Source organism: Acyrthosiphon pisum, chromosome A1 (genome assembly GCF_005508785.2).
Source record: "Acyrthosiphon pisum isolate AL4f chromosome A1, pea_aphid_22Mar2018_4r6ur, whole genome shotgun sequence".
Lineage (NCBI taxonomy): Eukaryota > Metazoa > Arthropoda > Insecta > Hemiptera > Aphididae > Acyrthosiphon > Acyrthosiphon pisum.
In genome coordinates this window covers 143,914,184-143,919,667 of record NC_042494.1, presented here as the reverse complement: position 1 = coordinate 143,919,667, position 5,484 = coordinate 143,914,184, and the positions used below count along the sequence as shown (strand labels likewise).

Here is a 5,484-nt window from a genome sequence, read left to right as displayed (position 1 = left end):
CTGTAGTTATACCTATATTAAACATATGTTTATTGATGTTTCGTTTTTTTTTTTTGTTTTACTTCAGAAATAATTCTATTATCGAATAATTTTCACGCGTTTAATATTATATCTGTGTATATTATATTGTAAACGGTTTGTCGTATAAAACGAGGCAGGTCGTGATCGTCGTGCGCGTAAAAATTGGAGGAAAAAAAGGAGGAAAAAAATATACAATAATGATACGGTTTACATGGGTATAGAATCTAATAATATAATTCAAGTCGACTTCTGAGACGATATAAAAACCAGTCGCTATATTTCGATGTTTAGTACACATAGGTAATATGCATACACGGTGTGCACAAACGAATTGGTAGAGACCGCGGGCCGGTTATTATTTTAATGACGGAATTAATCGGATGATCGCCGCGCGGCAGCTTCGGCAATGTTGTCGGTTGGATTATGAGGTATGGGGGAGGGGGATCAGGTAAACCCCTGGGCGATCCGCGTGCACGCGAGTGAGCCGAAATCATCGTTTGGACGTAATATAAAATAATATATTTCTGATTTCTGTCTCGCAGTATTCGTAGCTATCGTGGTCTCGCATATGTGGCCCTCTCATCTCTGGCCCTAGCTCGAATGAAGTCGTCCGAAAGATCTTCGGCGATCGCGTATGATACGATAATAATATCATATAACACTAATATAAGTAATAAATAATAATACTTGTTATCGGTAAGATGTAAAATTCGGTGACGAGACGGACGAAAAATCGTCGTAAATCAATGACGTATGTCGTTCGGGTGTTCGCTGTTTTTTATTTCGTTCGTATATTATGATGATGTGTTTTACTCATAATATTAGTAGGGATGTCATCCGCGTCCGACGCTTGCCTGCAAAGTGTGCGGACGACGAGAGCCGAGAGCCGACCCGGTGCCGCCATCTGGTGGACGACCGATCAGTGACGACGGAACGGGTCGGTGCAGATGGCGCGTCTCTCGGAGGTCTTGTCACAGTGGTCGCGGGTGGGGAGGGGGACGAATGAATGTGGAAAACGGAACGACCGATAACGTCGAGAGTTGTCGTTTCATTTTATTTTTATTTTCATTATTGTTATTATTATTTTTCCCGTCCGATCGTTTCCCGTGTACAACGACCGACAAACGGGAAAACACGCAACTCGTTTTCGTCGTCAAGAGGTTCATTTTATTACTATTTATTTATTTATTTGTTTTCGTTTGTATTCGTCCTCGCTCGGAAGTAAGCAATAAAACACGATATATTGTGTCGCTTACACCACCGCCGCCGCCCAGACCGGTATCTAATGTTATCATTATTCTCATCGTTATGTTATTATCATTGTCGTCGTCGTTATTATTATTATTATTATCATGATGGTTATACTGTCGCGACGACGGCGCGTTGTATAGGCAATAGTACGAACATGTACCCGCGGATATTATCATCGCGGTGCAGTCGGACGCGATAGCCCGGCATAGGTTTGGCATTCGTTTGCTACTTTTTTTTCCCAATCAATTTCGTTTCGATATTGTTGACAATGTGTTTTCCGTCGTGTAAGAATCGTTCGATCTGATCGACACGTCACAGCGTGCTCGGCGGCGTGATCTATAATAATAATAAATATTATTTCCACATACTGTGATTGGAGGGGGGCGAAAGGGTGCTCCCCCAAATGTATCGATTAAGCATCTCAGTATTCTGTTTAACTATTTATGTTTATTGTTTGGCCAAGTTAGTTATAATTGCTATACCACGCAACACTCGGGTCATTATAATAAATAAGAATATAATGCTTAAAAATTGTATTTGACTTAAGCTCCTCAGAAAATCAAATATCCCAAGTCACCTCACACCCGGACGCTGTATAGGAGATAACTGTACGAAATCCGGAAAACCGGTTAGAAAATTAAATATTTAGACCAGCGAATGGCTTTCCAATTATATATTATTATTATTATTATAAAGTAGTTACATCTGCAGCAACGCTCGTCGTCGGCGACCAGTCGAAAGGAACCATTGTTTAACCTGTTTTATCGATGATTACAAGCGTATTGAAAAATGCACTGGCTGTTTATTGTTTCTTATTGGTAACACGTGGCCGACGGAGCAAAACTAGTTTTTTTTATTTATTTAATTGTTATTCTCATTCGGTCTTACCTTATATACATAGATAAAGCGAATCTCGAAACACGTGTCTCGGGCCTCCATGTACGTAACAACTGAATTAGGTACTCGGTTAAAATATACAGTACGAACAACAATTGTGCGAGAAAATGGACTTAAAAAATATTCATTACCATATCATACCTGTATATTATGCCTACCTATCGCGCATGTCGTTCATATAAATGAACACACTCCACGGCTATTAATATACATCCGTCTGCAACGGTAATCTATATAAAAATATATTTTTAAGGGTAATAATTTTCAATTCAGTATTAACACGCAAATTGGTATACCTTTATAATAATATAATATACATATTGTATAAATATATGTTTAATTTATCGTGGCCATAGCAATTTATTCATTTCGTGACCCAATAAAACGCGTAAGACGGTGTTCCTACATATTATTATACAAATATAACTATATAGTGAACGTATATTATACCTATATTCGGTCAGGAGCTATATATAGGTAAGGGGGGTAGTCTTCTCACTTCGTTGTTATGGGATATTAAGAGGAATATGAAAAAAAAAACCCTAAACACTAATCCCGTAAATCGGGCCTCGTAATGTGTGTGCTCGTGACCACGGAGTGTTTACTTTAGTACCTACCGCAGGTGGGGGGTGGGTATACCTGTAAATGGCCGTAATATATATTCATATATAGGTACTCCTATTCACACATAAATACACACACATGAAAAGTGCTACTATAACTGTGGGGCGGAGGTATATACACGCGTCATATTATGTAACATATATTCTATATATATATATATATATAGTAGTAGTAGGTACCTATGTAGTAGTTAATTGCATTTTTATTATTCATTATTACGTCGTGCGGCTGGTCGTAAACCATTCCCGCGGCCGTTATTGTCGTCGAATATATAATATATTATAATCTCTTTTTAATAATCGCCCGTTGATATCGCAGCGCATACACCTGTATAAGTATTTATATTACCTATATACACCTATAACCTAACTGCGACGATGGTGGTGGTGGTGGTGCAGGTACCTATGGACAGACGATTATTATTATTATTTTTTTTTTTTTTCATGGTAGTAAACGCGTATATAAACATATTGTGTGATACGCGGAGACACGCAATAAAACACGGTTTACGCATCAGACCATAATATATTATACGTATTATGACCCTGCGGTATAAGACTGCACGGCGTGGTATATACCTACCTATGTACACATAACGTTGCACGCATGTATATAATACATATATAAGTACACGCGCGCGCGCGCACACACACAATTATATCGCCTTTTAAATGAATATAAAAAAATAGTCGCGGGTGACGGGGCCGGCAGGAGCGGGGAGAGAGGATGCCATGACGATAAAGCCGGCCATAAATCAAAATGGCCTCGCCATCTGGCGGCACAACGCGGGTCCCCGGCTGCGCGCGACTGCATATATTCCATCATGGCCGAACGGAGACCTTTTTTTTTTTTATCCACCAAAACAAAATAATAATAATAATAATGTACGACGACTGCACCGTCGTCGTCGTCGTGGTCCGCCGCCGCCGTGTCCGTTGCCGCCGTGTCCGCTGCCGTTTTTCGGCGATATCGGCGGTGGTGTTATTCGTGTTTATTGATACATATTATTATCGTAAGTAGGTATAATATATTATTATAATATTACATGTTGTACCACAGACCTTATACCTATATAGACGGAACGTGTGGTTCACACCATACATTGCAGGTAGCGATTCATGAAGCACAGGGCACATGTGCAGTAGCGAAGATATACGATTGCCGTTATCATTATTTCAATATTATCTAATATTAATTCTCTTTATTTTTCTTTTTGTTTTGATATATTTTCTTTATTCATAATAATCATTACAGTTTTTAATTTATTTCAATTACTTTTAAAAATTACTCAATTTTACCAAAATAATAGTTTACATTATTATAATAACCGTCTCTTTTGTTTAATTATTAAATGAGAAGAAGGCCACTTAAACTTTGTTTTCGCCGTCCCGAAATATTTACAGAAATTGACCATTATATCGTTTTTCCTCTGTACCCTTCATTTATATACTTTATACAGCGTTTTAAAATTGTGTAGCTAAGATGAATTGCCGGCGACCCGCGATGCGTCTATAAGTCTACTTTATATTATTATATCATGACCGCACGACGTTTCGCGTATACACAATATATTGTATTATTATTATAATAATTTATACTGTGTATATAATATGTACCTATATGTGAGACGAGGACGGGGGAAGTAAAAACAACTCGCGTTGTATGTACTCTCCGCTGTTGCAGTACCTTATATATATATATTACTATGTGTGTATACAGTTATTTCTGGAGTTGGAGGAGATGAAAAATAAAGACGTTCGTGCTGGTGGATAATATATACCTATACGATATAATAATATGTTATACTGCGTTGCACTATCCGAAGCGCGTTGTGTATGGCATATTATATCGGCGTGGTCGGCGGATTTATTTTACATAATACACGCCAAGGCGCCGGGGGAGAAGGGTTGCACGCCTATTGTTGTGTGCGGGTGCAGTGCGCGTGTTTTCGAATGGGAAAGGGAATAGTCTGTCGCATAACTCTGTCAACCACGCGCGCGTTCGATTCACGTGCTGACTATATACGACCACTGTGTACACACTACATAGTATACTATAGGTAAAACAACAACAACCACAACACCAACAACACCAACAACAACAACGAAAACAATAACAAGATAATATTATTATGTGTGTAGATACCTATATATACGCATAAGTATAGGCTTATAGTATACTATTAAATTATCTCAAATATAATATCTTAAATAATATTATCTTTTTATGAAGACGTATAATTTTAAATCAGCGCTCAAAACTGTCAGTCTTCAAAAATTTAAATTTGCACGTACCAATAATGTACTAATATCGTCCAATTTCCCGCATCAACATGCTTAAGAATAATATTGAAAACCATTACGATCGCTGCAATATTATACGCTCGGCGTCTATTAATTTAATTAAAGACATTGAATAATATACGTACGTATGGTACCTATATTTAGGTACTTAAACAGTAAATAATATACACTCGAGTTTTGACGACAAATTTCGAGGGTTTGGTCGCTTGACTATAAAATATAAAGTTGAATCCCACAACAAATGTTATATTATCTAATACAGAATACAATCGTGACGAGTTTGAAGTAGGTACATTGTGTTAGATAGCTGCAGTTTCGTCTGTGCCCATACATTATATTTTTATAGCAGTCATTGTGGTGTGGTATATTATACATATATTATAATATT

The 5,484-nt window shown here is 37.6% G+C and overlaps 1 protein-coding gene across 4 annotated transcripts in view; it reads left to right on the top strand.

Moving 5' to 3' along the window:
• LOC100160569 (homeotic protein ultrabithorax) overlaps positions 1–5,484 on the top strand; it is a 271,573-nt gene that overhangs the window by 45,257 nt on the left and 220,832 nt on the right. The window lies entirely within an intron of this gene.